Below are 23,786 nucleotides of genomic sequence, written 5' to 3' on the forward strand. Positions count from 1 at the left end.
AGTTCAGTTCAGGAGCACGGTACCATAGCTTATAGATCAGATATCTATGATCAAATTAGTGCTAACCACCGCATGAGGGGGTGGGAGGTGGATAGTTGATGTGACTTTCAATGTAGAGTGTGGACGTCCACCTGACAGTCTGGACCAGGGTGTGGCGGGCCCATTGTACTTATAGACATTTTTGACTCGGTAGTGGTCGACCAGCCATTGTCGGGTCCCACCTTCAGGCTGCACAACCTGTCATGGGGGGTAATATATGACATCAACTAACTATTCGTCCTAGGTGTGTTTTTAGTATTATTAACTATAATAGACATTTCATGATCAATATGAATTATTAGAAAATATGAAAGTATATGATCATTCCACTATGTTATGATGTATGTTTTTAGATATATGAAATATACTGAGTATGTATAATTGTAATAAATATTCATGTTGCCATGCATCTGTATTTAGTTTATTTTTCCTTGCTGAGAAGTGTCTCACCCTCGAATTTAATTAATTTTTCAGGAGACCCTGAGAGACTGGCGGGTCGTGACTGTCATTGAGTTGTTGAGTTACCCTACTAAGAGAGTAAGATTTTGTACTAGGATCAGGATTATTTTGTTGTGGGATCCTAGATGTATTTTTGATACCTTGAGGTTGTATATATAAATTCAGTATTTTGGAGATATAATAGACTCTGGTATTATGTAATTGTTAGCTTTGGTGTAATCCCAAAAGGGGGGTGAATTGGAATTTAAAAATTTATCGCTTAGGTTAAACTAATCTAGCAGTAGTACATTCACAACTTAGGGTCTGTCTATGCAGTTCCAAATGCGCAGATAGAAACAACGTGCGGAAATTAAAATCATGCATAACATTCACCAATTATAACATACATGTGTGGTAAATATAAAGAGTAGAAATATAAATAAGGCACACGATATGTTATCGAGATTTGGCCAACTGTGCCTACGTCCCTGCCTCTAGCTCGCAAGTTTGAGGATTCCACTAATGCTCACTTAAAGGGTGAAGCGGCACTGATTACAACCAGGTCAATTACCACAGGGCTGACCTCAACCTTAACCAGGTCAATTAAGGGGCTGACCTCAACCAACACGCCTAACCAGGATGGCGTACCTAGCTTTTCTAACCGGGTCAAAGCCAATCCGAGACTATTCCACAGGGTTAGTCTCCCTCTTCAGGCCCGTGCCTGGAAATACAGTAGTATTTTTTTCAATAAAGTTGGTACAGTGATTGTGCTTTCGTGTAAAGCAGATATGTACCCAAATACGCGCAGTATCCTTAATCAATCACATACACATAAATAATGTAGGTAAATGTAAGCTCAGTGATGTGTATTTTTGTGCAAGCCACACTCAACAATATAAAATTGCTAATATGCTCAAGAGTGTTCTAAACAAGTTGTATTTTTGAAACAAGCTAAATAAAGACTCAATAGCAAATCAGTGTTTCAAAGATGTTAATCAAGTATTCAAACTATCTCAAAAGATTTTTCTTCAATGTAATGAGCACAAGAGTAGTTTGAAAATATTTTATCTCGTAGAAAAATATTTTGCACAGTAAAAATCAAGTTATAGGAATCTTTGCAATGACAATGCAAAGATCCTTAAGCTAATGAGTTTTTCCCAACACTAGATTTATCAAATAAAAAACTGTGGGAAAACTCTTGCTTGACTCCCCAAAAACAATAACAATCAATCAATAAGAACAATGGGATTATAAGCAAATATAGAATGATGTATAAACACTCTAAGCACTCTCACTACACTTGGTTAATCAATAAAATCAAAGTTGTAGAGTGTATGGAAGTAGTATGAGCAAAAAGGGTTTGGAAAATTTGAGAGAGTTTTTTGGCTTAATCCTATTTGCTAATCCACACTTAATCTTGACAAATGAACTCCTATATATAGAGAAAGGGTAAATTATAAACGTTGGGGGACACATAGGGTATTATTAGAAAAGTTCAAAAAAGCTTAAGCATATTTAACCTGAATTAACCTAATTTTACCATGGTTAAATTGATTTTAACCCGCCGAGGTTCGGGTGGCTGAACCAAGGTTCGGTTGCCCGAATAGATACAGTTATAAAAGCAATTTAAATCAGTTCGGTTGCCCGTGTTGTGGTTCGGCAGCCCGAATAAAAGTTAGTAGCATTGCTTTGTGACTTCGGGGGCCCAGTCCTTGGTTAACCCGAACTCTTGTGTTCGGTCGCCTGGGGTTCAATTTGAACTAATTAGTTTGGTCGCCCGAGTTGGTGGGATGTCCCTCTCGAGGGGTTCGGGCGCCCAAGGACAGTATGCTCATTTTTGGTCGGTCGCCCAAGAGCCCAAGTCAACTATTGACTTTTCAACAGTTCAGGCGCCCGAGGAGTTTTGTACTCCAAGGGTTCGGTCACCCGAGCTCTCTTAAGTTGCTAAGAAATTTTCAATTCAAGCACAATTTCAACACTCCTATATATTATATGTTGTGTGTGTGAGTGTTGGGACCTAGAATCTCACTAGGGTCTTTTCAAGGGCCGTTTTGAGATAGTCCCAAAAATCCTGCGTCGGTCGACCTTCGGTACCCTAAGGTCAGTTTATGGTCATGTTGATCTTACAAACGCCTACATACATGACATGCAAAGATTATTACAGACCATATAATAATATAAATTACAACAAGATAAATCTTCTGGGTCTTCTGGCTTTACTTCATGTGTCGTCAATTGATCTGCTAATATAACCTTGCACACAAACTAGATAGCCATCAAATACCTGAGTATTTGTCATTATCAAAACCGGAATATGACCCATAGGGTCAATAGTAATTATTGGTTGATGAATGTGATTTACATTTACTGCTGTCTAGGTTCCGCTGTGTATAACAAAGTGTCCCCACTACCCACGGGTTCAGGTTGACTATTTTATTTATTATGTTTCATAATATATTAAGATTTTTGAAGTTGTTACAGTTTGGTATTAGAGCCTAGGATACTAGGTTTTGTAGACTCGGCAGTAATTATATCAGAGTATAGGATAAGGGAATTTGAGGTCTGGTTTTGTAGTCTAAATGCAGGACTTCCGTGGTGGTTTGTGTGGTTTTCCTTGGGTGACAATCTCAGGAAAGTCGTGGTAAACTATCGTCGGGTTGGGTATCTAGGTTGAAGGATTGAACCTTGAATTAAGATCATGAGAGATGAATTAATTAGGAGAATATATTATATGAGTTGGATGATATGTATAGAGAAGGGGGTTCTGAGTTAAGATATTTGCTTTTCAGGATGGACCCTAGTGGCAGTAGTGCCCACGCTAGTGGGAATGAGGGTACTAGACCCTCAGGCGCTGCAGGCAGTGATTCAGATGCAGTCTTACATAGCGTGGCACAGCAGGTTATGACCGAAATTGCCAGGAGTTCGAGGGAACAGGGTGGTCCATCAGCAGGCCACGGTAGCTCAATAGAGAAGTTCATTAAGATGAATCCTCCGGCTTTCTTAGGGGGAACAGATTCTGTAGTGGCTGAAAATTGGGTACAGGAGATGGAGAAAATATTTGTAGTGCTGCAGTGTTCTGAGGAGCAGAGGGTGCTATTTGCTACCTATAAATTGACTGGAGAGGCTAAGTGATGGTGGTCGGCAGTGAGACTTTTGGAGCAGTAGAGGACAGTACATGTGGAGATGACATGGGAGCAGTTTAAGGAGACATTCTTCAACAGGTATTTTCCAACCTCGTCTAGGGAAGCAAAGATTAAGGAGTTCCTAAATCTGAAGTAGAGATAGTCATCAGTGCAACAGTACGCAGCGAGGTTCGTCGAATTATCTGGCTTTGCCCTGTACATTATACCAGATGAAGAAAAGAAGGTATGACAGTTTGAGAGAGGTTTGAGGAGGGAAATTTATAAATAAGTGTCGATTCTGAAGCTGCAGGATTTTGCTGAGCTAGTGGATAGAGCCACTATAACAGAGATTGGGGAGCAATTGGAGGCTGAGGAGCAAAGGCAAAAGAAGAAATTCGCACCTTTCAGTTCCCAGCAGGGAGTTGGCCGTGGTTCATGGAAGAGAGGTGGCTATTATAGAGACTAGAGATAGGAGAGCGGGAATGATAGTTTCCAGGGTGTGCAACCATCTTTAGCTTGCCTATCTTACGAGAAGAGACACCTAGGGAGGTGTCGTTTTGGGCAAGGTGTTTGCTACAGGTGCGGGGAGCCAGGATATATGATGAGGGAGTGTCCGACACAGATTGGTGCTACTTCTACTCCTAGACCTGCTAAAGGAGGCTACCAAGCACCACGTGGAGGCCAGCAGCGGAATATGGCCCCAGCTAGGGTTTTTGCTTTGACGCCGGGTGATGCTGAGACAACCGGTGACGTGGTGATAGGTACGATTAATATATTTTCATTTAAAGTTATTGCACTTTTTGATTCTGGTGCCACCCACTTGTTTGTGTCCTTGGGGTGTGTTAAATTGGGTGGGGGTTGAAACACGATCACTAAATGTCGAGTCATTAGTGGCTACACCGACCGGGTCAACAGTGAGATGTAGTAGGATGCTTCATGGTTACCCAGTTGATGTTCATGAGAGAATTTTATCTTCTGATTTGGTGATGCTGGATATGCATGGATTTGATATCATCTTCGGCATGGATTGGCTAGCAGCTAATTCTGCTATTATGGACTGTCGCGCAAGGGAAGTGATATTCAGACCTCCAGGGAAACTAGAATTCAGATTTACAGGATCACGAGTGCAATCTTTACCTCAGACGGTCTTAGCTGTTCAGGCGTGGAGTATAATGACCCGAAAAATAATGGTATTTAAATAATAAAAGGCAAGGGAAATGAAAACCAGAAACAGAAAGAGGCAGTCGACTTCGTCGATGAACGCAAATTTGGAAGGAATAAATCGAGAGAAATTTTCAGGACGTCGTCAACGAACACAGGGGATTTGTCAACAAGGGTATAAGAGGACCTCGTCGACGAAGGCAAGATTCGTCGACGAGGAAATACCGAGAGAGGTTTTTGGGCAGTCTGAATTTCATCGACGAGGAGTGGGTTTCATCAACAAAATTATTAAAGGACTCGTCGACTAGATAACGTGGCTCGTCGACGAATCCAGCCCTATAAATAGTGAAAAACTTGAATTTTTTATGGAAATTAAGCACAGAAACCCTCTCTCTCTCACCCTTCAGTTCCTCCTCTTTCTCTCTTTGATTTTAGGCCGGATTTTTGCTAGTTCAATGATTTGAAGCCACCACGACGCTTCTGGGAAAGTTCTCTGCAAGTCCGTCGGAGCGGATTGTCGGTGGGGCTGATTTGGAAACCATCCTAAATCTAGGGTAAGACTTTCTACTCAGTATTTGGTTATTTTACAGTTGTAGGAAATGTTGTACGCGTAGAAATACTAAACTTTAGTTCTGGGGAATGCTGTTTCCAAGGTGTTGAGTGGGGAACCCTACGGGTGTAGGACAGATTTCCTTAGGAACTTTTCAAGAATTAGTTAAGGGGATAAACTAAGCTAGTATTTTATGAAAATATATATATTGTCATAGCATTCGATTTTAGAAAATAAATATAGTTATATATGATTTATATATTTAGAAAAATACTGTTGAAAATGATGGTATGTTGAATATGCAAAACACCTGTTAGTGTGGCATGAGTAGAAATTGTTATGAAATACTGTTTTTTGTGAATGTATTAATGATATAGATTTTTATAATGGAAAACCGGCATATGGGCCAAGATTTTTATATATTTTTCCGGCGTACGGGCCGTGCTATGTGTATGATTTGCCAGTGTACGGGTTGAGCTATGGTTATATTTTGCCGGCGTACGGGTCATGCTATACATGTGATTTGCCGGCGTACAGGCTGTGCTATGATTTGCTGGCGTACGGGCTGTGCTATGATAAAATGTGTAATACTGGCATACGGGCCGATGATTCTCATGATATACGTATATATGAAAAATGATATGATTGATTTGATAATTAATGATATGAAATATCCATGTATCACAGTTTCAATATATGTTATATGATATTAGAACCTGGTTGGCTTGGTCTAGGTTAGCACTTGCACGGTACCGTTACTATATGTCCATGGTCGTTACGATCATGATATCTGTGTTAATGCCGCTGTACGAAGTGGTGTAAGATTGGATGGTCGATGTTGTTTTTAAGAAGTGTGTGAGAGCCCCTGTGTATGGACCAAGTCTGGCAGACCCATTAGACTTACAGACTGTACTTTTGACTTGGCAGTGGTCAGCCAACCATTGTCAGGTCCCGCCTTCAGGCCACACAACGCAGTTATGTGGGGGTAATACATGACAACAACCAGCTAACCTACCGGGAATGTTTTTGTATTATATTCTATGAGATGAAATATGATTATGAAAATGCAGTATGTTCTGCCATGTTATGATGATATATATGATTTCCTAGATATGACATAACAGTTGTTAAATATGTTTCTGTACGATATATGTATAACATGGGATACTCATGTTGCCACACACTAGTATTAGTTTATTTCCCTTACTGAGAGGTGTCTCACTCCAAAATTTTATAAATATTTCAGGAGCCCCTGATAGGAGAGCGGGTAAAGCCCCGTTGATCTAGTACGGTTGGTTTGCCCTTCCAAAAGGGTAAGTATTTTGATAGGGTCGGATGTATTTTGTGAAAATGGCCCTAAGACATCTTTTTGGGTTAAGTGTTGCGTATATATGTATACAGTGATTGTAGTAACTCTGGTATTGTGATGTATGGTATAATGAGATGTATATGATTGTATGTTTCCTACTGCTTAGGCTTCCGTTTTGTGTTCTGATATATCCCTAGTACCCACGGGTCCAGGTGGATTATGGTCTGCCGAGATTTGTGATATTGATTTTATTATATTTTGAAAAAAAAATAAGTGGAAAATAAGCAGGTTGTCACATGGAGACTGCTCCAGAGTGGCTATTAGGGATTTGTGGCTTTTGTGAAGGAATGGTCAGGAAATGAATTGAAGCTTATCAATACAACTATGGTGAAAAAATTTGCAGATGTGTTCCCAAATGAATTACCAAGTTTGCCACCTGATCGTGAGGTAGATTTCCCTATTGATCTACTTCCTAGCACAGCGCCGATCTCTAAAGCACCGTACTGAATGGCGCCAGCAGAGTTGGCCGAATTGAAAGAACAGTTGCAGGATTTGCTTGATAAGGGCTTCATACGACCTAGTGTATCTCCGTGGGTAGGGGTGAGCAAACGGTCGGTTCGGTTAAATTCGGGTAATTAACCAAATTAACCGAAAAATTCGGTTAATATAAACCATTAACCGAACCGACCCCGACCGAATTGCCCATTCGGGTAATTCGGTTAACCGATTTTAACCGAAATCATTTAAAATTAATTGTTAGAAATATAATACAATTATAATTTTTTTTTAAAACCAAATCCAACTTAATTAAATACCTTATTTATTAATTTATTAATGAAAATAATATTTTAACATAGAACAAAGAATCCAAATAGGTTAATTAAACTCCTTAATGCACTTACATAAGCAAAATTTATATTCATAAATTATATTCAAAATCTAATTAATTAGTAATTCGGTTAATTCGGTTAACCGAAATTTTTTTTACCCTTAACCGAACCGAAATCGATTAACCGAAATTTTATAGAATTATAACCGAACCGACCGAACCGGGATTTTTACCCTAACCGAACCGACCAATTTCGGCCGGTTAATTCGGTTAATTCGGTTTTCACCAAATTTTGCTCACCCCTATCCGTGGGGAGGTCCAGTGTTGTTTGTGAAGAAGAATGACAAGTCTCTAAGGATGTGTATAGATTACAGAGAGATTAATAAAGTGACAATCAAGAACAAGTATCCTCTACCCCGTATCGATGATTTGTTTGACCAACTCCAGGGTACACAAGTGTATTCCAAGATCGATCTCAGGTCAGGCTACCATCAGGTAAAGGTGTGAGCAGAAGATGTATCGAAGACTGCTTTCAGGACCAGGTATGGGCATTACGAGTTTCTTGTTATGCCTTTGGTCTAACGAATGCTCCTGTAGTATTCATGGACTTGATGAACAAAGTCTTCCACCAATACTTAGACCAGTTTGTTATTGTTTTTATTGATGATATATTGGTTTATTCGAGGAGCTATAAGGAGCACGAGATACATTTGAGGCAGGTCTTACAGATGCTCAGGGAGAAGAAGTTGTATGTAAAGTTCAGTAAATGCGACTTCTAGCTTGAGAAAGTTGTGTTTTTGGGGCATGTTATCTCAGGAGACGGAATTTCTGTGGATCCTAGTAAAATTGAGGCGGTGGTGAAAATGGCAAGACCGAAGAACATCCAGGAGATCAGGAGTTTCTTGGGATTAGCCGGATATTATCGTTGTTTTGTCGAGGGCTTCTCAACTTTATCAAGGCCTCTGACATGATTGACTAGGAAGAACGCCAAATTTGAATGGGACGACAGCCGTGAACAGAGTTTTCAGGAACTAAAGCAGAGGTTAGTCATAGCGCCAGTACTGATCATCCCGTCTGGGGGTGAGGGGTATACTATCTATAGTGATGCGTCCTTGAAGGGACTTGGCTGTGTATTGATGCAGCATAGTAGGGTGGTCGCATATGCGTCCAGACAATTGAAAGACTATGAAAAGAACTACCCTACCCATGATCTTGAATTAGCTGCAGTGGTACACGCATTGAAAATTTGGAGGCATTACCTGTACGGCAAGCAGTGTGAGATTTTATCCAACCACAAGAGCTTAAAGTATTTCTTCACCTAGAAGGAGTTGAATATGAGGCAGAGAAGGTGGTTAGAGTTGATTAAGGATTTTGACTGTACTATCAGTTACCAACCGGGGAAAGCAAACGTCGTAGCTGATGCACTGAGTAGAAAGTCTAGGGAATCAACGTTGACGGCTATGGAGATCCAGCGTCCGATCATGATGGATCTGGAGAGACTCGACATTGAATTGATAGAGAGTAATCCTCTAATATGTACCGCCAGCCTAGTGGTACAACCTACGCTGCAGGAAAGAATTAAAGCAGCCTAAAAAGAAAACCCAGAATTAGTAAAGGTGATGGACAGAGTGCAGAGTGGTCAGGGGGAGGAATTTAGTATTGCAAACGATGGAACTTTACAGTTCCATTCCAGATTATATGTTCCTACTGATGCTGACATTTGGAGGACTATTTTGGAGGACGCTCATAGATCCTTGAATACAGTTCATCCCGACAGTACGAAAATGTACAGGGATCTGCAAGAGTTTTACTGGTGGAGTGGTATGAAGAGGGAGATTGCTGAGTATGTAGCCTAGTGCTTGACGTGCCAGCAGGTAAAAGCTGAGGACCAGAGGCCAGCGGGTCAGTTGCAGTCGTTATTTATCCCAGAGTGGAAGTGGGATCATATATCTATGGATTTTGTATCAGGGCTACTGTCGACATTGCATGGCCAAAATGAGATTTGAGTGATAGTAGACTGGTTGACTAAGACTGCCCATTTCCTCCCTATCAAGATCAGCTATCCCCTCAGCCGTTTGGCGGAGATTTCTGTCCAGGAGATAGTTCATTCTCATGGGGTGCTAGTATCTATAGTGTCAGATCGAGACTTGCGTTTCACGTCATGGTTTTGGAGAAACATGCAGGAAGCTTTAGGGTCTCAGTTATCTTTCAGCACGGCATTCCATCCTCAGTCAAACAAGAAGATTGAGAGGACGATACAGATACTAGAAGATATGCTCTGAGCGTGTGTATTAGATTTTGGGGGTAGTTGGACTCAGTTCATGCCGCTGGTAGAGTTCGCGTGTGTTAACAGTTATCAGTCCAGTATTGCATGGCATCATTTGAAGTACTGTACGGTAGGAGATGTCAATCTCCTTTGTATTGGGATGAGATGGGTGAGCGGCGAGTTATGGGGCCAAAGCTGGTACAGCAGGCGTATGATAAAGTTTGACTTATCAGGGATAGAATTAGTGCAGCTCAGAGCTGACAGAAGAGTTATGCTGACAATTGCCGCAAGAATTTGGAGTTTGAAGTGGGTGATCACGTATTTTTAAAGATATCTCCATTAAAAGGAGTTATAAGGTTTGGTAGGAAGGGTAAACTTAGCCCTAGGTTTATCGGTCCATTTGAGATTTTAGAGAAAGTGGGGCCGGTGGCCTACAGGCTAGCTTTGCCACCTACATTATCCAGGATGCACGACGTATTCCACGTATCTATATTGAGGAAATACGTTTCAAATCCTTCTCATATTATCAGTTATGGTGAGTTAGAGCTCAGCGATTCGCTAGTCTATGAGGAGGTACCAGTGTAGATTCTGGAGAGAAAAGAACAGGAACTACGTAATAAGAAAATTCCTCTGGTAAAGATTCTATGGAGAAATCATGCAATAGAAGAGGCTTCTTGGGAACTCGAGGAACAGATGAGACAGAGATACCCGAAATTGTTCCGAGAAGTCCATATGTGATTAAGAAATGTGAGTAAATATGTAATGTTTTTCTTTTACAAGTACATGTAATATTCTAGTAGTAAGTGGTATTTTAGTTTTGGGGGGGAATTTTCTTTTCATTTATGTAATCCCCACTACTTGAAATGTAACCACAGTATTCCTCCGCCATAAGTGAGGGTAAGTAATAAAATAAGTAGACCATTTTGCCTAATAAGGGATGATGAATTATATGAATAGTAAATTTCGAGGACGCAATTTTATAAGGAGGGGAGAATGTGAGAATCGAATAATAATGGAATTTAAATAATAAAGAGGAAGGGAAATGGAAACAGTAACAGAAGGAGGAAGTCGAAGCGTTCATCGACGACATTGCACTTTGGGAGTATTAATCGAGGGAAATCATCAGGTCCTCGTCGACGAACACAAGGGTTTCGTCAACTAGGGTATAAGAGGGCCTCGTCGACGAAGCCAAGTTTCGTCGACGAGAAGATACTGAGAGAGGGTTTTGGGGGAGTCTGAAATTCGTCGACGAAGGTACAGGTTCTTCGACGAACTTTCTTCAGGACTCGTCGATGAGATGACGTGTCTCGTCAACAAATTTGACCCTATAAATAGTAGAAATCCGGATTTAAACGTAAAAATTAAGAAATCTCTCACTCTCTCTCTCTCTCTCTCTCTCTCTCTCTCTCTCTCCCTTCGGCTCCCTCCTCTTCTCCCTTCGATTTTGGGTCGAATTTCCACCGATTCGAGGATCTGAAGCCACCATGACGCTTCTGGAGAAGTTCTCTACATATCTGTCGGAGTGGATTGTTGGTGGAACCCCATTGAAAATCATCCCTGAGTTGAGGTAAGGTTTTTTATGCCGAGTTTGGTCCTACTGTAGTTATAGGAAATGATATTCATATGAAAATACTGAAATTTAGTACTGAGGGTTTTCATTTTCAGGGTATTGATTAGGAAATCCTACGGGTGTGAGACCAGAATTTATAGGGTCTTTTCTCAATAGCCAGGTAAGGAAATAAACTAAAGCAATTAATTTCCATGCAAATTATTATTATCTATAAGTAAATTTATTTTCAGGAAAGTATGTATTATATGTGTATATTACAAAGGAAATGCACGTTTGGGAAAATACTGCTAGTATGTTGAAATATATATATATATATATATATATATGTATTAGATGCCAGGAATTATGATTTTTAGAATATAATGTATGGCTTTATACAGCAAATGTGTGGCATGAATATTACTTTACGTGAAATGTATTACGATATGACTTTGTTATGAATGAAGCATGTTTTTAGGAATATGAAATGTTACAGTACAAAATAATGTTGAAAATACATGATAATTGATTTATTTTCAGAATGATATTTATGAAATGATTTCAGTGCGAGGTCGTATTTATGAAATGTTTGGCGCGAGGCCGTATATATGGAATAATTTCGGCACGAGGCCGTATTTATGAAATGTTCGGCGCGAGGCCGTATTTATGAAATAATTTTTGGCGCGAGCCTGTATTTATGAAATGATGAAAAATGTTATAATCTCATGTATTATATGTTATCAGAACCCGAATGTTAGTTTACTTCAGTTTAGGAGCACGGTTGTAACGACCTGAAAAATAATGGTATTTAAATAATAAAGAGAGAGGGAAATGGAACCAGTATCAGAAGGAGGCATCGCATTTTGGATGGAATAACCCGAAAGATTTTCCACAGGGCCTCGTCGACGGACACAGGGAGTTCGTTGACAAGTGCATAAGGGACCTCGTCGATGAAGCTACGACTCGTTGACGAGGAGATACCGAGAGTAGAATTTGGGTTACTCTGAATTTCGTCGACGAAGGGTAGGGTTCGTCGACGAAATTACTTAAGGACTCGTCGACGAGATGACGTGGCTCGTCGACGAATCCCGTTGTATAAATAGTGAAAACTCGGATTTTTTATCCTATTTCAGTGCAAATTACCCTCTCTCTCTCTCTCTCTCTCTCTCCTGCAGCCTCTCCCTTTTCTCTCTTCGATTTCGGCCTCGTCAGTTGCTAGATCGACGATCTGAGGCCACGACGACGTTCCTGGCGGAGTTCTCTTAAAGTCTGCCGGAACGGATTGTTGGTGAAACGAAGTTGGAATTCATCCTAAATATGAGGTAAGGTCTTTTATTCTGTTTTTGGCCTTCTAACAGTTGTAGGAAATGATGTAGGCTAAGAAATATTGATGTTTTGTTCTAGAAAATGTGATTTTCAAGGTGTTGAGTGGAGAACCCTACGGGTGTTGGACCCGTTACAGTAGGAGGGTTTAGTAGAAATCAGGTAAGTGAAATATGCTATGCTAGGTTATTTGAGTATGACTTCAGTATAAAATTATAAATGTTCCACCAGAGTATTATTCACAGCAGAGACTTATACATTTTATCAAGTGTGATTAATATGTTTTAAAATTACTGTATGGCTTGAGAATATAAATATAGTATAGAAACATGCTTTACAGTATTTTTCAGAGATGTGTTTTACAGAATATACAGACAGTGAATGTATTTTACAGCAATTACAGAAATACCATGATTATACAGTTTTACAGTACCATGACATATAGATTTACAGTTAATTACAGAAACACAGTTGATATAGATATAGTTTTCTACAGCGTCATGGTTTATACAGTTATTACAAAATCATGGTAAAACAGATAGTTGTATATATAAGGACGTATTATATAGTATTAGACCCTGTTGGACCATACAATTTACAGAGTACGGTACCGTAGCTACATACTGTTTATAGAGTGCAACCACTTATTCGGATAATACATGGTATAAAGGTCGATCGCATAGAGCCCACGAGTGGACAGGATCCCCATCAGATATGGGTAGAGGAGGGCTGATTAGACTATGGAGTATAGTGATTTATTCCTAGTTGGCCAGCCAAGGTAAATCCCGCCTACGGGCCGCACAACCCTGTCATGAGGGGTTAAATCATGACACACAGTTATCCACAGGGAAGTTTACAGTTATTACTATGTTTATACAGGTTTACATAAACAACGGTACCGTAGCTTATAGATCAGATATCTATGATCAGATTGGTGCTAACCACCCCACGAGGGGGTGGGAGATGGATAGTTGATGTGACTTTCAATGTAGAGTGTGGACGTCCACCTGGCAGTCCGGACCAGGGTGTGGCGGGCCCATTGTACTTACAGACATTTTTTACTCGGCAATGGTCGGCCAGCCATTGTTAGGTCCCACCTTTGGGTTGCACAACCTGTCATGGGGGGTAATACATGACATCAGTTTACTATTCATCCTGGGTGTGTTTTCAATATTATTAGCTATAATAGACATTTCATGATCAATATGAATTATTAGAAAATATGAAAGTATATGATCATTCCACCATGTTATGATGTATGTTTTTAGATATATGAAATGTATTGAGCATGTATAACTGCAATAAATATTCATGTTGTCACACAACTGTATTTAGTTTATTTTCCCTTACTGAGAAGTGTCACACTCTCAAATTTAATTAATTTTTCAGGAGACCTTGAGAGACCGGCGGGTCGTGGCCGCCGTTGAGTTACCCTACTAGGACGGTAAGATTTTGTACTTGGATCAGGATTATTTTGTTGTGGGATCCTAGATGTATTTTTGATACCATGAGGTTGTATATATAAATTCAGTATTTTGGAGATATAATAGAATCTGGTATTATGTAATTATTGGTTGATGAATGTGATTTACATTTACTACTGCCTAGGTTCCGTTGTGTATGACAGGTGTCCCCACTACCCAAGGGTTCGGGTTGACTATTTTATTTATTATGTTTCATAATATATTAAGATTTTTTAGGTCGTTACACATTTTGTGAAGTATTCTATGGAAACCACCAAGAATTTTCATTGCCCTGCTACTTGAGGCAACGTGCCTAATATGTCGAGCCCCCATTGTGCAAAGGGGCATAGATTGGTCAATGAGACAATACACTAGTGGGTGAATAGGGTACATTAGCACATTTTTGGCATCTATCACACCGTTTCACCAGTTCTAGCATATCTTTCCTCATGGTGGACCAATAATATCCCGGTCGTAAAGTTTTGTGAGCCAATGCTCTTCCGACTAGATGGTTACTGCAGACCCCTTCATGGATCTCTTTTAGTATATACTTTGCTTCTTTGTTGCCCAAGCATTGTAAATACCACAGAGAGATCGTTGATACAATTCTTTGCCTACTATCGTATATCTCGTCGCCTTCCTTTTTAACTCCAATGATTTCTTCCTATCATCAAGTAACCAACCATCTTGGAGATATTTTACCATGGAAGACCTCCAATCTTCTTCTTCTTCGATTATAGTTATAGCAATCTTTTCATAAGTTGGTTTTCCTATTCGCTCCAGGTATACCGCATTCTTACACTTTGACTTTGAAGTTGAAGCTAACTTTGCCAGTGCATCAGCTTTGGCATTCTCTACTCAAGGAATGTGCTTAATATTGAATTCTAAAAATGTTTTGATATATTCTAACACCTTTGCCAGATATCTTTTCATGTTTGGTTCTTTGGCTTCAAAATCACCTTTTACTTGTTAAACTACCAGCTGAGAGTCACTCAAAACCTGGAGCTTTCTCACCTCAAGGAACATAGAGAGTCGTAACCCTACCAATAGAGCTTCATACTCTAAATCGTGATTTGTTATTGCAAATTCCAATCGCTATGCATACTACACCTTGATCCATTTGGGGTTGTAAGGATCAAACCTATACCGCCTCCTACTCCATTAGAAGACTCTTCTAGATGGAGCATATAGACTTCCACAACTCCTAATTTTTCGTAGGCTTGTTTGATAATAAAATCGGCTAAGACTTGGGCCTTGATTGCAAGGCTTGGCTTTTAATGGATTCAAATTCTCCCAATTTGATTGACTACTTTACCATCCTTCCTAAGGTTTCAGCCTACTAGATGGTTTGTCTTAAAGGCATGTTGGTCAAAATGATTACTTTGTGCATTTAGAAATAAAGTATTAGCTTCCTAGCCGCACAAATGATGGCAAAAATAGCCTTTTCTGCTGGTGTGTAACTTGTCTCTGCTTCTCGCAACACCTTGCCGGTATAGTATATAGGCTCGTGCTGCCTATTTTCCTCTCGAACTAGGACTGTGCTCACCGCACAACGTGTAGAAGCTAGATACAAGTACAAATATTCTCCAATGCATGCCTTGGTCAAGAGCAAACTATTCTTTCGCCTTTTACTAAAGAATACCATGTGCTTGCTGCTTTAAGTGGCATACACTAATTTTAAAAAGGAGCCTTTGGTCTTGCTCTTCACCTTCAAACTTTCCTGCTTTACATAACACCTTGAATAATGGCAGACACTTATCTTCTAAACAAAAGATAAATCTTCTCAAAGATGCAATTCCTCCCATTAAAATTTGCACTTCCTTCTTGGTCTGTAGGGCCTGCATCTCCATCAAAGCTCGTATTTTATTGGGATTCGCCTCTATCCCCCTATGGGTCACCATGAATCCTAAAAATTTTATCGCTAAAACACCAAATGCACACTTGGTTGGGTTCAACCTCATTTCGTACTTGCATAGTAATTCAAATGTTCTTCCTAAATCCTTCATATAATCATCATATTTCAATCTCTTCATTAGCATGTCGTCCAAATAGGCCTCCATGGTATTCCCCAGGATATCATTAAAACTATTATTCACCATCCTTTGATAAGTCGCTCATGTATTTTTTAACCCGAACGACATCACTCTATAGAAATTAAGCCCTTTTTTGTGATTAAGGCAGTTTTCTCTTCGTCCCGTGGGTGCATGCGAATTTAGTTGTAGCTTGACTATGCATCCATGAAACTTAAGAGTTAGTGACCAAATGTGGATTCCACCATATGGTCAATTCACGGAAGAGGGAAGCTGTCCTTGGGACATGCTTTGTTCAGATTTATGAAGTCAATGTGAGTCTGAAACTTCCCGTTCGACTTCTTAACCAAAACAACATTGCTGAGTCACTTTAGGTAGTTAACTTCCTTGATGAAGTTATATTTTAATAGCTTGGTTACCTCCTCATTTGTAATAACCCCAAAAAGGGATATAGAAGATTAGCGGGGTGGTTCCCAAAAATTAAAAATAAAAAATAAAATTAATTAATTAATTAATTAGTTAATTAAATTTATAAAAAAAGAAAAAAATAATTAAAATTTATTTTTATTTTTATTAATAAAATATATTATTATTAATATTAATTAAATATATTATTATTATTATTATTATTATTATTATTATTATTATTATTATTATTATTATTATTGTTTTTGTTATTATTATAATTATTATTATTATTATAACCATTCACCTGAAGCTTCTTTAAGCTTCACATGAATTCAAGATTCTCCTTCAACCTGCGCAGAGAAAGCCCCCCCCCCCCCACAGTGTTCTATGAACTCTCTCTCTCTCTCCTCTCATTCTCTCTCCCTCTCTCCTTGGTTTCATGGCTGATTTTTGCCCGATCGAAAATTGGAAGATGCCGCTGGACCTCATTTTTCGCTGCCGTCATTTCTACCAGAGCGGATCGGTGGTAGAAGTGGCATAGATGTGTCTCCTGAGGTAAGCCAATTTCCCCCTTTTCTTTAATTTCTAACAAATTATAAGCCTAGTCGACGAACGGACACTGCCACGAGAATCTAGGGATGATTTCCTACAAGTTTAGAGGGACGGAATTCTCGTGGGGTCGTCGTGGGCAAAACCCCAAATTTGGAGTACGAGGATTATTAAAGGGCTTATTTTTAATTAATTATGATTAATTTGGAAATGCTAAAATGTTGAGCATCTGGGGTTGAAGTAGAATTTCTCAAATTTAGGGTCCGGGTGAGCGCCGTGGATGTAATTTTGGGACTCGCAGACAAAATTCAGAAAATTAAGTGGGACTGTTAAATGTTAGTTAAATATTAATTTGAGGTATATGGAGCCTAGACAAGGTTAGATGAGTATTATTTTGGAGAAATAAATTAATTAATATAGGAAAAATGCAAATTTCAAGAGTCGAGTTTCGGGCGCCAAGGGCGTAGGATTTGGGTTCTAACGAGACTCTCAGTAAGTCAGGTAAGGGTAATAAATTATAGCAGTATTTTTAAAATTACTGTTTAAATTAATATGTGAAAATGTGCTTATGGTATTTTGTCTGGAAATTATTATGATATAAATATCAGATAAATTATGTGGCATTTGAGTAATTTTAAATCGTGATATTTTGGATTGTGAAATATAACGATGAGTAATTTTTGAGAAAATATTGAAATGAGAATTATTAATGTGATTAGTGCAAAATAATGAAATATGATATTTATAGGTGAGTGGAAATGTTTTGCCTGAAAGATGAGATTTTGTGAATTTCTGATATTGGAAAATAATGAAAAGTGGTATTTATTTGTGAGTGGTAATTATTTGCATGAGAAATGAGTTTGTACAAATTATTGATATGAGTATTTTGGGAAAATGTGAAAAATACGTGAAATATGATATATGATATTACGAGATGATGAAATGTGCACAGAAAATGATGAGAATATTTATATTGAACTAAATTGTGATATACTGGAATATGATTGATGAAATGCTAATACTGCATAATGAATGCGGGTATGTGGTAGTAAACCTGATTACGCGTCAAAACTGCGTAATTGGGCGTTTAACCCGGGCTTTACCGTTTATATTTTTAATTAAATGTCAAAAATTATCCAATATTTTAATAAAGTGCCAAAATCATCATTCTTGAACTTTATTGCACTATTTATGAAGTTTTGGTATTTTTTTTGTCATAGGAAAATTCCTGGGAATCAAAACCAATATATGTTCGTATTTTGTACATAACTTTTTCGTCCAAACTCCGATCGAGACAATTCAAATTTTTGAAGAAAGAGGAAAGGATCATCTACAACTTTCGTATTTTGAGTTTTGTAAGATAAGGGCTCCAGAAGAGCAGAACTTGCAATGAACATAGAACAAAAAAATATAATAATTCGGGTCCTCTAAATGGGTCGGGTCTCCTATCCGGGTCTAGGGCTTTCTTCCCCGATCTCTATTTATTCTTCTCTTCTCCTCTTTCCCAGCTGTGCCCTGCGCACCACCTCTCCCCATTCTCTTCTCCTTCTTCTTCTTCTCCTTCTTCTCCTTCTTCTTCTTATTTTTAGTTTGTTTTTCTTTATTTTTTTTTTAATTCTTTGCTCCTTGCTGTCTCTCCTTCAACTCTCCCTCTCGGTTCCCTCTCCCCTTATCTCCTTCTCATCTCCCTCACCTTCTTTCTCTGTCTCTCTCTTAGCCCTCTGCACAGCACCTCGGCAATTCTAGCAGCTCCTCCACGGCCACAGCAGCAACACAGCAGCGTCCCTGTTCCGGCCACAACAGCAACACAGCAGCGCTTCTCCTCTTGGCCACTCCTCGACAGCCCAGACCCGAAGCCACAGCAAATCTTCCAGCAAAAAACAGCAACACAGCCAGCCACGAACTCCAGCTCAAGCACAGCAGGTCTCTCGGCCCTATTCCCAGCAGTCTCCAGCCGAAGCCGTGAAGACCCTCCTGCTCTGTTTTGTTCTCTCTCTCTCTCCTTTTATTTCTTTCACTATTGAGTTGGATGCTACTATTTTAATTATTTGCTGAAGTTATTGGGAAAGACAAAATTTTGAATTTTAAATATTCTATTATCATTGTTGTGGTTAATTATTTATTAATGTTTTTTTTATTGTTTTCGGTGGTAGATTTAATTGTTGTTCGAGTCATTTAGTTGATTTCGTCAAGGTCTGGTTTGGTTATTAAAAAAAAAAGAAAAAAAATATTGTATTTGTTTTAAAGTTTTCCAAGTTTTAATTTTTCTTTTGAGGTTCAGTTTAGTTTAGGGTCGATTTTGTTACAGTTGTGTTTTTATCGTATTCTATATTCATTTAGATCGTTAATGGTTTAATTTTGATTCGATATCCTAGTTCTTGTTAAAGGTTCAATTTTTATTGCGCGTGTGCGTATTTGATTGAGTTTCCATTGCATACTCTATTTCCTTGTTTGAAGTTACCATTTTTAATTAGTGCGTGTCCCAACGTTTCTTTAAGTAAACTAAGATTTCCGTTATTGTTATTTAATATTGTGCGTGCTAGTTTTAGGACTTTAAATTGCGTGTCATTTAATTTGTTAAGAATGAAATCAACCAATCTTGAAAATCCCCGAATCTGAACTGAGTTCAGTGCATTTTTATTTTCGATTGGGAGAACGTAAAATCTGAGTTTAAACGCATTCCCTCAGGAGACGATCTAGCCCTTGGGCTTAATATTACTCGACAGAACTCCTATACTTGGGATAGCTTCCGAGCTGCTCATTTTTCGAGTGAGTCAAAACCCTGATGGATGGTTATGATATTGAGCACGGTACCATTGCTAGTGATGTTAGTGTAACCACACGGACTCTTGGAGCGTGTGGCGTGACAGTTGAATGTGCCATTTTGTAGAGTTGTGGGCCCCCTGAGTCTGGATCAGGGTTATAGGCCGGCCAGTCAGATTACAGACGCGTTATGTGATATGATATTTGATCTAACCGCATCGGCCAACCGCAGTTAGATCCAGCCTTCGGGCCGCACAACCTTGACCATGAGGGGAAGCATGGCGTCGATAGAAAGATCCTTAGGGTGGCCATGAGTTACAGACGCGATGTTGGTATTTTATACCAAGGATACTTATGAGCCGGAAAGTAAAATGAAAATGGAAAGTGAAAGAATGATAAAATTGGCTAAAATGAGAAATGAAAGAAAGAATGGAAATTGAGAAATAAAGAATGTTAAATATGAAAAATGAACTACGTGAGTTAATGATATAAATAATTAAGGCGAAGTGAAACTCTCATCCTGAGGGCTTACTGAGTAAGGTGAGTGCCCTGATAGGTATTAGATGTGGTCCTATCTTGCTGCATAATGTATTAGGGCAGAGGAAAGCTACCTGTATGGGTGGGTAATCTTCCCTATTCTTAGGAACTTCGCGGATAATTATGTGTTGGAAATCATTGAATTTGAGAAATGATTCTAAAGCTTATAAAAGCTTGTGTTATATATCTATATGACTATGAGAATATATTTGCCAGTGTATTTTCTCAGGTGAAATGATGATTTGAAAAGTAAAGTGTATTATAATTGTACTCATATGGCCACACACTGTAAATAATTTATTCCTTCTTACTGAGATGTGTCTCACCCAAATTATCTAAATTTTTCAGGGAACAGAGATAGATTAGGCGACAGAGCTCTGTGACCATTGGGAGCTGAGACCCTGATACACAGGGTGAGTTTCTGGACTACAGGAGGTGTAATTCCCCTAGTGTTAAGTAGTTTTTGAGTTTGTGATAATGATGTATGTGTGTGTATGTAGATACTCTGGGTATTGTATTCTGAATGATATAAATATACTATCTTCCACTGTTAGGTTTTATAAATAAAATGAATTTTTACTCGGTACCCAATGCGGGTCAGGTCGTACGAATGGTAGTAGGGTTGTTGACGTGGCCGATTTGTGAATGTTATGGATGACGAGTGAAAATTTATTTATTATTTATGGAATAAAAAAAAATTGGTACAAAAATCGGGGCGTCACATCATTGATTATCTTGATTCGTTCAAGAGCAAAGCTCATATTCTTTTCAAATTGGTTTGACGCCTTCTTGTGGTTATAACTTCTTATAGATTGATGTATTTCTGGGCTCGCATAATCAATTCTCCCATGTTGACTGGGGGTTTTTTCCCTAGCAAATTTAGAAAATCCCCTAGCTAAAAAGCAGTCGTCAAAGCCCTTACCGCCACCCTATGATCCAAGTTTCGAATTTCTAAGGTGGTATTGACAAAGCGGTGCATGAACTCTTTTAATGTCTCCTTTTACCATTGAACAAGATTCATTAGATGAGCCGAGCTTTTTGCCGTTTTACAGCTACTGACAAAACATCCTATAAACTTTTGCTCAATTTTAGAAATGGACCCAATAGAATCATGCTTTAAAGTTCGGTACCATGCCCTGACATTCCCCTTTAGAGTGCTTGCAAATGCTCGACATATGATTGCATCTAGTGCGCTTTGCAATTGCATCAGCAGTCTAAAGGTGTCTACGTGATCAACTAGATCCGACAACCCATCATACCCTTCAATACTTGGCATTTTAAACTTGCTGGGTAGATGAATATCCATTACCTCTTTAGTAAAGGGAGGATCCAAAAATTTGATTGATGATTCCCCTATAGTGGGATAGTTGCACACTTCCTTTATCATCTTCTCCAATTGGTCAATTTCTTTGAACTTTTCCTCCGGATCATGAGACCGCTGCTCATAGATGCCCACATTGTTTGCATCTTCTAACTTTTCTGTTGGATTAGAAGCCTTAATAGGGATTTCTGGTGGGGCTACAATCTTTCCATCAGACACAACTTCTATTTGTTTAACCTCGGGAGCACATTCTCCATGATCCCTTTTCTTATGCAGGATCATAGTAAACATGTTTTACACTCTTTTATGGAAGACTAGAAATTCACCTAGTGGTACACTAGGGTTGTCTATCGGTGCGGAATGAATTGATTGGGGTGACTGGTTCCCTATAACAGGTTCTGACTTTGAGTTATTTGAGTTATGTGATGCGGCCATGGTCAAGGATGGAAAATCCTTCCAAGAGTTCCCACATACGACCCCAATTGTTGTTGTTGAAAATCAAATATATTTTGTGAATCGTTCTTTAATCGCGACCACCTAAAAAGAACCAAACCTAAATAGCTTGGAGGACTTGGGGTGTAATCTAAGGGATCACTCCAATGCTTAAGTTAGGGATTGTGGGAGGCTTCGAATTGCAATAGTAATAGAAAATAGAGTAAGAATGAGATGTTTACCTCCTCTGAGAGTACCCTTTTATAATGGTGGAGGTTGACTCTTTTTCAATTTGGCATTGATGGGAGCATTATTATGCTTATGGGGGTTATGGAAAATTTAAGGGCATTTATATGGGGCTTTTAATTTTGGTTTTATAATTGTTTCCTCTTATAAATGAGCATATTGACTTAAGCATGTCGGTTATGAAGAGGTGTTAATGGTGGTTTCATAACCGTTTCCCCTAATGAACGAGTCTATTAATTTTGGGTATATTAATGTTAAATCCTATGTATACACTCGGTGTACCTAATATTTTCTCCTCACAAATGCTATAACATAAATAATATCATTAAAATTATTATTATTTTTAAATAAAATTTACAAAATTTTAATAAAATATTGTTGTAATTTTGTTTATAAATAGTCAAATATAAATATTTGAAGTTATTCATAATTTTTTTGGGGTTAAAACTATAAGATACAAACATAAACATGAAATACTATTATCACACAATGTATATATAAAGATAGAAAATATTTAAAATAGAGGATGTGATGTGACAACAAAATTAGAAATAATCTAATTTTCAATATTTATATAATAATATAAATAAAAAAATTATAAGGCAAAGACACTAATCACTCATGAGTTTGATGAAAATACACAAATATCTCTTGAGATATTAAAAATCTCAAGTGCATTGCATGAGTTTTGGCCAAAAGTTGCAAATTTCCTTCAAGGTTTTTTAAAAAATCTTACATAACTTCACTAACATTTAGATTTTGGGGGAAATTATCTCCCTTATTGAGCTTGAATTTATTGCAAATATTAGGGAAGATTTTTTTTTTTTCAAATCTTAAAAAATGTTTGCAGAGGTTTTAAACCGTGAGAAGAGGTTCGAGGCTGATCTTTAAACCTCAATGGAACTCAGTGTCTTTTGTGCAAAATTTTAATTAATATATAAAATTCTTAACTATTTTTATTTTTCAATAAATCTTGTATGACTTATTCCAATGACAATATTGACAATTTTTAAAATCCCTAAATCATAATTTACTACCTAATTATTATTATTTTTTGTTTGCTTCATGACCAATCAATGAGTTTTTAAATTTCAAATAAATTTAAAATTTATTATTTGGGGTTCACATGGGTCTACAATTTAATTTCCAAAATTTATTTTTCAAAGGTTGTATTATTTATCATCTTTATAAATAATTTTAGAGGACATTCAAAAAATTATTTATCTTATTTTGGGTATAATTTTTTTCTTTTAATATTTTTAAAATCCCAATATTTATTTTATTTCTTTAATTAAATAGCTTTTTTAGGTTCAAACTTGATATATCTCTCTCTTAAATAGGTGCCATGAGTCTTGCTTTGTGTGACAAAATTGGCACAATGCAATGATATATCCTTCTGAGGGGGAACAAAAACCAATAGCTTAAAGAAAGAAGTGATGGGGGACACTGCT

General features: G+C 38.2%; 1 pseudogene; it reads left to right on the forward strand.

Annotated features, from left to right (window-relative positions):
* The first annotated feature begins 15,610 nt into the window (after positions 1-15,610).
* On the forward strand, positions 15,611-15,754 carry LOC131152509 (U5 spliceosomal RNA; annotated as a pseudogene).
* The last annotated feature ends 8,032 nt before the right edge of the window (positions 15,755-23,786 follow it).

This window comes from Malania oleifera, chromosome 3 (genome assembly GCF_029873635.1).
Source record: "Malania oleifera isolate guangnan ecotype guangnan chromosome 3, ASM2987363v1, whole genome shotgun sequence".
NCBI classification, from domain to species: domain Eukaryota; kingdom Viridiplantae; phylum Streptophyta; class Magnoliopsida; order Santalales; family Ximeniaceae; genus Malania; species Malania oleifera.